Genomic DNA, 12,826 nt, shown 5'->3' with positions numbered 1-12,826 from the left:
TAACAAAGCACCTAAACTGTGAAACCTCTCATTTCCCTACAATCCTCCCTCCCTCCCTCCTCAAATGCCTTCATCACCATGAAACCTCACAATTACTGAAGCGTCCTTTTGGCACTGCAACCCTCCTAATGTCTGCAAAATCCTCCTGTCCTGATATCCCTCCCTATCTCTGTAATCCCCACCAACCTCCAGTGCCCTTCTGGGGAACACGGCAGAGGAGAGAAGATTTGTAGCGTCTGGACCATATTACGGAGGTAGAATTCTGGAAATTACAGATTTGGTCTAATGTATGTGGTGTGCAGATTATAAGCAAGGACTCTAAAGAAAGGATTTATGACTACTTGGAAAGCCATAGTTAAATTAGAGACAGCATGGGTTTGTAAGGGGCAGGTCATGCCTCACAAACCTTATTGAATTCTTTGAGGATATGGCAGAATATGTTGATGGCTCATTCAGAAACGAAGGATGATTGGGATACAGGGAAATCTGTCTGTCTGGATACAGGATTGGATGGTCCAGATAAGACAGAGGGTGGCAGCAGATGGAGAGTATTGAGCCTGGAGCTCAGTGATCAGTCGTGTTCTGTAACAATCAGCTCTGGGACTCTGCTCTCTGTGATTTTTGTAAATGACTTGGATGTGTATGTTGGAGAGTGGGTTAGTAAGTTTGCCAATCGCATGAAAGTTGATGGAGTGGTAAGGCCACATTTGGAGTACTGTGTGCAGTTCTGGTCGCCTGACTTTAGGAAAGATGTGGAAGTGTTGGAGAGGGTGCAGAGGAGATTTACCAGGATGTTGCCTGGAATGGAGAATAGGTTGTATGAGAATAGGTTGAGAGTTCTCGGCCTTTTCTCATTTGAATGGCGAAGGATGAGGGGTGACCTCATAGAGGTTTATAAGATGATCAGAGGAATAGATAGAGTAGACAGTCAGAAACTTTTTCCCCGGGTACAACAGTGTGTTACAAGGGGACATAAATTTAAGGTGAAGGGTGGAAGGTATAGGGGAGATGTCAGGGGTAGGTTCTTTACCCAGAGAGTGGTGGGGGCATGGAATGCGCTGCCCGTGGGAGTGGTAGAGTCCGAATCATTGGTGACCTTTAAGCGGCAATTGGATAGGTACATGGATGGGTGCTTAATCTAGGATAGAAGTTCGGCACAACATCGTGGGCCGAAGGGCCTGTTCTGTGCTGTATTGTTCTATGTTCAATTTATGTTCTATAATTTCATTGGGCACTGGAGATTTCTCCACCTTTACGCCTGTAAAAACATTTAATACCTCCTCTTTTTTAATCTTAACATGTTCTGGAACCTCAGCATCCCAACTGAAATCCCCAGCTACAATGCCTTTCACCTGTGTGAATACAGATGGGAAGTATTCATTGAAGACCTCACCTGCTTCCTCTGACTCCATGCACAGATTGTTCCTTTGGTTTCTCACAGGCCTCCCTCTTTCGCTGGGAATCCTCTTACTCTCACGATGCTGATAAAATACCTGTGGCTTTTCCACAATTGTATCTGCCAAATATATTTCATGACCATTGTTTGTCCCTCATTTTCCACAATCCCCTTGCACTCTCTATACTTGTGAAGGGCTTCACCTGATTTTATTGCACTGTATTTTCTTTATTAAACTCACGATATCACTTGATCCGTATTCCCTGGACTTGCTGCCTTTACTATTCACTCTTCAAGGAGCACATGGCCCTGCGTTCTCACTGCATCACTTTAAAATACTCCACTTTCCTCACATAGACCCAACTGCAGGGAGTTCCTCCCAGTCTCTGTTTGCCAGATCCTCTGTAATGATCGTGATACTGATCGGAGGCTCAGTTGTGAGGGGGACAGACAGGAGACTGTGTGGCTCCAGAGGAGACCCCAGGATGGTGTGCTGCCTCCCAGGTACCAGGGTCAAAGATGTCTCTGAGTCGTTATTGAACATTATGAAGGGGGGAGGGTGAATATCCAGAGGTCATTGCACACATCGGTCCACATGACAGAGGTAGACAAAGGATGGGGTCCTGTGAAATGAGTACAGGGAGTCAGGTGAGAAGTTACAAAAGCAGGATATTGACCTTAACAATCTCCAGATTACTCCCAGTGCCCCCTGCCCCAGTGAGGATAGAAATAGAAAGGTAGGCCGGATGGATGGGTGGCTGAGGAGCTGGTATAGGGGGCAGGGTTTTCAGTTCTTGGGGCATTGGGATCTCTTCTGGGGGAGAGGGGACCTGTACAAAGGGGATGGTCTGCACTTGAAGCAAAGGGGCACAAGTATCCCAGGGAGGAGATTTGCTAGTGTTACCCAGGAGGATTTAAACTAGTTTCCCAGGGAGTTGAGACTCTGAGTGAGGAGAGGGACCATCGAAAAGTCAGGGGAAATACATCAGCCATCAAGAGCAAGTTACCTATTCAGGATATCCAGGGGCACAGTCAAGGGAGGGAAAGACATCTGGTTTAAAGGGCATTTATTTCAACACACGAGGCCTGACTGGTAAGGCAGACGAGCTCAGAGCATGGATTAGCTTGGGGACTGGGATATTATAGCCATAATAGAAACATGGCTGAGAGAAGGGCAGGACTGGCAGCTCAGTGTTCCAGGATAAAGAAACTACAGGCGTGACAGAAGGACAAGTAAGGGAGGAGGGGGAGTTGCCCTTTTGATTCGGAAGGACATGACACCTGTGCATCGAGACAATTCTGTTAAGCAGTCATCAAATGAGGCCATAAATTTAAAAGCTAGAAACAAAGAGGGATGGTCAATCTACTGGGATCGTGTTCTACACCCTCAAATAGCCAGCAGGTACGAGAGGAGCAAATGTGTAGTGAGTTTGCAGGTACCAAGAAAAAATAGAGTAGTATTGGATAGAGATTTTAACTTCCCCTGGATTGACTGGGTCACCCAGAGTGTAAAAGGCCCGGACTGGGTGGAATTTGTAAAATGTGTCCAAGAAGGTTTCCTCAACCAAGACGTAGATGGCTCTATGCTACTCAGGCGGGTGCAACACTGGACCTCTCCTCAGAAAACCAGGTCAGGCAAGTGACTGAAGTATCAGACGGAGTGCACATTGCGTCCAGTCACCACAACTGTCTTTGTTTTAACATAGTTGTGGAAAAAGATCAGACAGGTTGACAGATTTAGGTCTTAAACTGGAACTGGGCCAATATTGGGGCCATTCAGCAGGATCGAGCAGGGCTTGATTGGGTGAAGGTAAAAATCACACGACACTAGGTAGTTACTGATGAAGGGCTTTTGCCCGAAACGTCGATTTCACTGCTCGTTGGATGCTGCCTGAACTGCTGTGCTCTTCCAGCACCACTAATCCAGTATTTGGTTTCCAGCATCTGCAGTTATTGTTTTTACCACTATAGTCCAGATGGTTTACAGAGGAACCTCGATTATCTGAACGAGATGGGCAGGCGCTATTTCGTTCGGATAATTGATTATTGGGTTAATCGATTCAATGCCTTTCCTCTGAGGCTCGGAGTTTTCAGTCCAGTCTGCTCTCTGTTCAGGTGACTAGGCAGCATCAAGCCATGAGTGAGCCCCCACACCCTGTCAGACCCCAAAAACACACCCCGCTCGCCTCCAAACCCATCGAACACCGTCCCCACCCGCCTCTCAACGTCACCCCCCAAACCGACCCAACAGCGAATCCTGCCCCTAAAACTATCTGACACCACCCTCCACCCGCCGCCTGCCCCCACCTCCCAGACACATCCTACATCACCCTCAGCCCGTCCCCTAACCCGTTCAACTCCACCCCCCCCGCCCACCACACCCACCGTCCAATCCATGTCCATGCCCATGCCCCCGTAAGTGTTACCGAGGTAAGCGGATAGTGAAGAAGGTCTTTGGTATGCTTTCCTTTATTGGTCAGAGCATTGATTATAGGAGTTTGGAGGTCATGTTGCAGCTGTACAGCACACTGTTTAGGGCACTTTTGGGATATTGCATGCAGTTCTTGTCTTTTTCCTATTGGAAGGATGTTGTGAAATTTGAAAGTGTTCAGAAAAGTTTTACAAGGATGTTGTCAGGGTTGGAGGATTTGAGCTACAGGGAGAGGCTGAAACGACTGAGACTGCTTTCCATGGAGCGTCAGAGGCTAAGGGGTGACATTCCTGAGGTTTATAAAATCATGAGGGGCATGGATAGGATAAACAGACAAGGTCTTTTCTCTGGGGTGGTGGAAACCAGAAATGGAGGGCGTAGGTTTAAGGTGAGAGATGAAAGATTTACAAGGGACCTAAGGGGCAACCTTTTCATGCAGATTGTGGTGTATGTATGGAATGTACTGCCAGAGGAAGTGGTGGAGGATGGTACAGTTGCAGTATTCAAAAGGCATCTGGATTGGTATATGAATAAAACCGGTTTATTGGGATAAAGGCCAAGTGCAGGCAGATGGGACGAGATTAGGAAAGGATATCTGGTCGGCGTGGACGAGTTGGACCGAAGGGTCCGTTTATGTGCTGTACGTCTCTAGGTCTCTCTGGCTCTAAATATTTTCCACTGTTCATTTACAGCCTGACATTTCAGTCTGTTTCCCCTGTTTACCTTGGTCAGTTCACTGTCAAAATCATATAATGGTCTTTGTTAGTGATGCTCGGGTGTGATTTATGGTCACTTTAAAATGTCATAATCTCTTTGAATTCCGGTATAATTTCTTGGAGGATCTTGGTGTGATATTACTCATTCTCTCAGCTTCATCACCCAACAGTCGATCTGAGATAGTTACATCCCTAGCTATTTGCACAATGCGTTATTCAAAGAAACACCGACAAAAACATTCAAGGAGGATCACAGATAATATCACTCTTGCCAATGTGTCTGCCCCAGATTATACAAAGATTGAAGTCTCCAAAAATTATCCCACCACCTTTGCTACAATTTCTAATGAATTCCTGTTTAATGCAGGGATGAGCAATGAAATACTGCAAGGCAGCATAGAAGCTGTTCTCCTGCTTGTGTTTTTGACACATAGCACCCAGAATCTGCATTCAGGCTGATTCAGCTGCATAATCTGAGGCCAAATGCTTTCTCTGTAATGCCTTTGTTATCCATTAGTGTCAGGGGTCCCATCTTGCTTTACCATTCTGCCTGAGATCCTGTAAGGTTGTTTACTGTTGAATATTTATGTTCCACCTTTTGTTCAACCTGTAATCACGTCTGTCTGGTGATTAAGTCTCATTTATCTCTGTGTCCCAAGTCTATAACTTTATTGTAGATACTTTATCCATTCCAAATCAAAACAACATTATAATTTCCTCTTCCCCATAATGCCCTGTCATGAACCAATTCATTGATGTACAGTTTTAGTTAAACTCTGTCCCTTCCTGTTCCTTTCTGCTTGTCTTCATCCACATTCCCATGCTGTTCTGAGGCTTCACATTTTCTCTTTGGATTTGGAAAGCTCCTTTCACCTGAACCCTGTCCCTGTATCCTCTCTGTCAGTTTAAAGCCCTGTCCATAAACCTACCGACATGATTGGCTGGGACACTGCTCCCAGCAGTGTTGATTTAAATTCACTCATGGGATGTTACTGTCTCTGGCTGGCAAGCATCTCTGGCCCACCCTGACCAACCTTAGAGCTGAGTGGCTTGCCAGATCATTACAGTGGGCATTTGAGCGTCAATCCCATTGCTCTGGGTCTGGATTCATATGTAGGCCAGACCGGCAGCCAAAAACAGATTTCCTGACTGGGAAGGTATGATGCAGTTAGATGGGTATCCCTGACAGCGATTCTGTAAGAGAGCAGTGCGGAATGGGATGTTATAAATCTCAGCTGAGGCTTGAGGCCTACCATTAACCGGGAGTCACAAGGGGAGAGAACCTGAGAGAGAGCAGTACAAAGCTGGAGAATATAAATCAGCAGCGAGGATCGGGGCCGACTGGGACTTGGAGTTGGAGAAACAGCAGAGCAGGAGGCTCGAAACCAGCACCGAATCACAGAGGGAGTGACCATGTGAGGGGGCATCTTGGAGCAGAAGCTTGAGGCTCACTCACATCTAGGAGGTGAAGGCACCAAAGTGGGAGGATATAAATCATCATCGAGGATGGAGGTCTAATAGTGCCTGGGAGTCACAGACGGTGACCATGTGAGGAAGCAGAGTGGAGTGGGAGCTGGAGGATTACACGTCCCTGGGAGTCTTAGAGACGGTGACCCAGTGAGGGAGCAGAGTGGAGTGGGAGTGGGAGGATTAAATGTCCCTGGGAGTCACAGAGTCGGTGATCCTGTGAGGGAGCAGAGTGGAGTGGGAGCTGGAGAATTACACGTACATAGGAGTCACAGAGACAGTGACGCTGTGAGGAAGCAGACTGGAGGTGGAGCTGGAGGATTACGCATCCCTGGCAGTCACAGAGATAACCTACTGCTGCTGGAACCTCCCTGCACTGAGTTTGAAAGAAGTGCAAGAGCCATCACTGAAAAATCTGTAAGTTCACTGGCTGATAATAAACCATTATTAGTGACTGTCAGTTAATTGCTGTAAGCCAGCAAATTTGTTTTTTCAACTTCTGAAGTAAGGATTGAGCTCAAAATATGAGGGAGATATGAAATTCTGATCCAGTACAATACATTCCCTCATTAAGCCACAGTTGAATTAGGGACTTAACCATATTGGGATGCCCTGGATGTTAACTTCATTCTAAGTCATTAAGTAAGTTACTCCAGACATGTTGCATGTTACGACATGCCAGCACAGTTTTGTCAGAAAATGTGTTCTGTTACATTGGGAAGTCATAGCCCCTGCTGGTGTTCTAGATGTACACGAGGTCTTGAATATCAGACAGTGACGAGAGACTCTGTGATGCTGAGAGTTAGACGGATAGCACACACACAGAACAAATCACCCTGCAGACATGACTGCGTGGAATGAGGAAGGGAATGATGGATTAGGCAATCGAAGAGAAACAGGAGAAAGTGAGGACTGCAGATGCTGGAGATCAGAGCCTAAAATGTGTGGCTGGAAAAGCGCAGCAGGTCAGGCAGCATCCAAGGAACAGGAGAATCGACGTTTCGGGCATCAGCCCTTCTTCAGCCCTTTTCCAGCAACACATTTTCAGCTCAGAATCGAAGAGAAACAGTCAAGGAATCCAGGAATAGACTGATATCTTCCTCCCAATTCAGTTTCCCAGTTTGGAAACTAATGAACGTGCAGGCTGCTCAGGGGAGTGTCGTCAGAGCCATGTCTGTGGCACCACAACCAGCCTGACTGTACAGGAGGGGAGGGAGAAGGAAGGAGGAGCAATAGTCACAGGGGAGACAGGAAATTGAAAAAAGTTTCAGCGTGTCTGTAATTCCAGGATGGTGGGATTAATAATATCACTGTGTCTGCAGGACATTCGTCTGGGTGACAGTGAAGTCAAAGGTCATGACCTGGGTAGGAAGGGTGAAGTGATCTGGGATTCAGAATTTAGGGAGCTCGGTGGATGGTAAGCAAGCGGGGACTCAAATGTAGCAATCCCTGGAATACTCCATGCGCCGTGTAAAAGTGAGAACAGAACTCAGAGTTTTATGTGGATGAGAGTGTGACTGGAACGATGGTGCAGCAGGAAGGGTTTTAGATTCCTGGCACATTGGGACTGTGTCTGGGGAAGGCAGCAAATGTACAAGCTGAATGGGCTAGCATGACAGAGCTGGGGCTGAATTTCTTGCGGGGTGTGTGGGAGGGGTTGAAAATAACTTGGCGTCTGCTTAGGATCCAAAAAGGAATAATTGAGGAACTACCAAGATTCTCCAAATAATCGGAGATATGGTTGGTACTAATTTACAACAAGTTTATCAGTGATAAATGGAGTAAGAAAGAAAGCCTTAATCTGAGGAACTCTGCACGGGCATAAATACTCGGAGTGTGGGGAGGTCCAGATGTAGATTGGTGTGTGGAAATCTGATATACTGATCACTGAGAGTTGGCTCAGGGAATGGCACTACTGGGTGTTAAATAGTGCTGGGTATAAAGGATTCCAAAATGATAGAAGGGAAGGGAAAGGATGAAGGTAGAAGTATTGGTTGAGATTAGCATTAGTTAAGGCGTCCAAGAGAAAGAGGATCCATCCAAGGACAGAATGAATTTGGCTGGAGCTACAGAACAAAAAGTGTACAATTACACTGTGAGGTGCAGTCTGTCAGCCAGCAATCATTGGAAAGGGTGGAGAGAATAAATATGCAGGGGCATTTGAGAGCGATGACAATACTACAAATTAGTTATACTGAGAAACTTAATTTATCCAGGTATTGACTGGGTTACTGGTGGTGCAGGGTCATGAGGGGCCAGTATCCCTGGATTACATGAAGGAGAGCTCACTGCAGGAGTATGTGTCCAGCCCAAGAGAGCATGTACTGTTGGACCTGGTCCTTGGGAAAGAGGTGGGGCAAGTGGATCCAGTGTCAGTAGGGGAACATCTTGGGGCGCAGCCATCATTTTATTGTAAAGTTCAGGATAGTGGTAGAGAATGATATGCAATAATTGAGAGTGAGAAGCACGAGTTGACTGAGAGCAGCCTTCAATGGGGTAAAAATAAAGTTGGGAAGTTTTCAACAAGGCCAGTGAAATAGAAGCTTTACATCGTGTGAACCAGATCAGATGGATCCGGGATTATGGAGATGGGGCTGTTTTGTGGCTATGACTGGGAACTGGAAAATCAAAGGTTTTCCCCATTTCTACAGCAAGGATAAATAGGCCAACACAGTGCAGTAGCGTTGTGTATAAAAGATGGGATCAGTATTATTGCGATGCTAATCAATTCACACACTGCTCTTTCCTGCCCTCACTCCTCATCCCTGCATCCTATGAAATGTTGATCCTATCAGATATTGGTAACCTTTGAAAACTTCAGAAAATAGCACAGTATAGAGGAGATCACTCTGTCCACTATCTGCATTGGACAAGATGTAACATTGTTTTTTAAAGCCCTAGTTCTGTCTCCCCAGATACTGTAGGACTTCGGGAGCAGATCCCAGCACCTTTTTAAAATGGTTTGAAAGTTTCTGCATCTACCCCGCTTCTATGTGTGACTCCCAGATCCCGACCATACTCTGGGTGAAATAACAACTTTCCTCACCATTTCACTAATATTACAACAAATACATTAAATATTCACCGCTGGTAATTGAGCTCTCTAACAGCAACAAGATGTTGTCTCCTTTTCTACCCAGGTCAGTGACAATATGTGCAATCCAATCAAATCTCCTCTCAGCATCCTCCATTCCAATCATACCCCATAACTGCACTTCCACTGTCACAGGGTGGAGAATCTCTTCTGTACCCTCTCCAGGCCAATTCCATCCTTCCATGTGATGGGGTGACCAGAACTGTACACAGTCCCCAGGCTGTAACTGAACTCATTATTTATACAGTTCCTGCATAAGCTTCCTATTCTGAAGTTCCGTATTTTGTCTGATAGAGGTAATAATGCCATTTGCTACATTAACGAGATTATTGATGTTTCAGCTACCTTCATTTATCTGCCCACACTGACCATACTCTCATTTATTGTGCATTCTTCTCTCTTGTTGATGTCCCCAAATGCCTTGCCTTGCACATCTCTGGGCTGTTTGCTCCATTCAACTGGATCCTACAGTGTATGTTTTTAAACAGCCTGCCATGGGCTCTGTCGTTAAATCCAAGTCAGTCACATGCAGTTACAGATTAGTGCTTGAAACCGACACAGTCGGATTAATTACACACGATCTTCTTTGAACAAATCCAGACCGACTTTCTTGGAGTCCCTGGGACTTCCTCAGTGACCGTTTATCCACTGTCTCAGAATTCAAGCCTCAACCTATTCAGTCAGTCCCTTGCTCCACATTAAACAAAGCTGCGGTATTAGCCGTTCTCCAGGCCTCCGGCACCATCCCTGCATCCAGTGAGGATTGGGTAATGTGAGTAACTATAAGGCCGGGGATTTTCGCTGGCTCCTTTTAAACAGTCTGGAACATTGTGTTACCCCTTTTTAAGGAATTGAATCTCCTTATAATTCTCCGCTCCACGTTTGTTGCTCCCAATATTTCACACTGCATCCCTATTTTGATCCAGACAGACAAAGGCCTAACCCACCTTATGATTTGGTCAAGTCTCATTTTAATCAGGTTTTATGGAGGGTTTCTCTCCACCAGGTGAATTGCATTTTCTCATGATGCCATCCCCAATCTGCTTCATTTACTACCCTCCCTGCCCACGTGGTCGTCCTCTCATCTGACACTAACGCGATGATTTTCCCCTTCGTCGTAACAACTGCCCTCTGCCTGGATATCCCAGAATGCATCGGCCTCCCTGTTCCAGGTGCCATCTTAAAAATTGCACTCGTGGATTGTCAAGCCAAAGCTGCCGTGGACATGGCAGAGGGGGTAAAACTGGGGCTTCACTTTGTGGACAAGTCCCTGAGGTTCTGCTGGATGGCATGGTGCAGGAGAGTGACATTATAATCCTCCAGGACTGGCAGGGAAGTCATGAAACCAGACCATGCCAGCTTCGCCCGAGGTTGACCCCTGGGTCATTGAGTTGCCAGCCTTCTGGGTGAATGCCTAGCAATGTCGCAAAGAGGTCAGTGACCTTCTCCACTCATCCAGGGTAAGTGCCACCATCTGCACTTTGTGACCTCACCCTCCCTCTCTCTGTTACTGCACCCACCTCACACCAAGGCTCATGTTCTCCCACCCTCACTGAATGCAGCACCTTCTCTCAGTCTCTCTCTAACCTCTTCTCTGTCCCTCTCCCCAACTCTACCTGGTGTTTGTGCTGCCCACTTCCTCACTCAGGACATCTCGCTACCTTTCCCCCAGCTGTAACAAACAATTCCACCTCCCTAAATAACTTGGTAATTCTCATATTTCGGAAGGAACCGCCCCACACGAGAGCAGACGGAGCAAAGAGGGAGAGGTAGCTCCCCAACATTCAGCTCCTCACCCCATCACAGGGGAAGGATCCTGACCCTAACAACCATGAGAGGCTGACTGACCGTGTCCAAGCTCCTGGACTGGGATCTGAGACTCCTCCTGACTCACTGTACGGGGCACCGTGACTGACTGTGGACAATGATATCAAGCTTCCTGGGTTTGTGTCTGTGCTAAACACCAAGACAATACAGCAGGCGGGTGAGCCTGGTATCTCTGGCTGAGGGGAAGCACTGCTTAGGGCAGGGGAAGGCAAGGCAATAATTCTGTGAGCATTCAGGTCAGGTCAAAATGAGTGTGTACAAACACGGAGTGAGCAGCCCAGAGGGACAGCCCATGAGCTGGGTTTGTGTCCCTGAGCACAGTTTCCTTGTAGCAGCATTGCAATGAGAGTTGTCAGCGCACCCTGGGCTGCAGCATTGAAGTACAGAAGCGTACTGTCAGTGGGTCGGAGATGTGCTGGGATGGCATAGCGAGGCTGGCATGTGACAGATGCCAGCATTGGAGGGTGTGGAGTACATGCAGCTTCTGTCTGTGCAGTTTCCCCCGAGATGTTGGTGTCCAAGATAGAAGGCTGTAGGAGCGAAGGGACAGATGGAGACACCAGTTACCAGCTCGGACTTACACATCCACTTCTCTATATTGAGTTTGCCCACAGTGGGAGGGAGGATATGAAGCTGCAAGTTGATTGGAGAGATTAACAATCATGTGGCTGTTGATCATCAGTCATCATTCAGTCAACAGCTTGCCACTCCTGTGCTCAAATCTTGTTTTAAAGAACAGTCCAGCACAGGAACAGGCCCTTCAGCCCAGCAAGCCCACAGTGACATATGATGCCGGTCTAAAGTTAAAAAGGAAGTTTTTGCTCCTACACCCTCTATGTCATTCTGTTTCCTGCTTACAATATTTGTGCCAAGATCCCTCTTAAACCTTGCTATATTAGCTCCTTCCCCTCTATCAGTGCATTCCAGGCACTTTCACGTTCTGTCTGGAACAGCAAAAACAAACTTGCTTATCATATCTCCCGAACTTTCTCCCTTTTACCAAAAACCTACGGTCCTGAGTAATTGATATTTCTACTCTGGGGGAAAAAAAGCCTCTAACTGTCCTTCTATCTATGCCTCTGATAATTTTGTAAATATCTATCAGGTAGCCCCATAGTCAATGATGCTCAGGTGCACGCAAACAATGTGTGTTCACTTTCTCCTTCTGGCTAATACCCTCCAAACCAGACAACATTCTGGTAAAACATTTCCATACCCTCTCCAACACTTTCACATCGTTCTGCTGGTGTGGCAACCAGTACTGTACACAATATTCTAAATGTGCCTGAATTAAGTTTCTCTACAGCTGCAATATGACCTGCTAATTTTCATATTGTATGCTCTGATGCATGTCTGCAAGTGTGCCATCAGTCTTCTTGATCACCCTATCCACCCATGTTGCTAATTTCCGGGAACTGTGGAGCTGTACACCAAAGTCCCTTCGGATGTTGATGCAGCCAGTAGTTTTTTCCATCCACTTTATACTTCACTCCTGCATTAGACCTTCCAAAACGCATCACGTCAGAACTGTCCACATAAACTGACATCTGTGTTTTCTCTGTCCAAGTCTACAGCTGACCTATATACTGCTGTATTCTCTGGCAATCATCCTCACAATCTGCAACTCCGCCAATCTATTTATAGATCTCCAGTCACAAAATCACTGTTCCATCACTACTCTGTCTTCAATGACCAAGCAGTTCTCTATCCATCTTACTAACTGAACGCTGATCCCATTTCACTTCACCTTCTGCATGAGCCTGCCATAAGCAACCATATCCAAGGCCTTGCTAAGGTCCAAACTGCCAACATCCAGCCTCACACCCTCATCAATCAATTTTGTCACTTCCGCAAAACAATCAAGTTTGTGAGACAAGATATTCCCCACACAACTG

This window comes from Chiloscyllium punctatum, chromosome 29 (genome assembly GCF_047496795.1).
Source record: "Chiloscyllium punctatum isolate Juve2018m chromosome 29, sChiPun1.3, whole genome shotgun sequence".
Lineage (NCBI taxonomy): Eukaryota > Metazoa > Chordata > Chondrichthyes > Orectolobiformes > Hemiscylliidae > Chiloscyllium > Chiloscyllium punctatum.
This window is presented reverse-complemented; position numbering follows the sequence as displayed.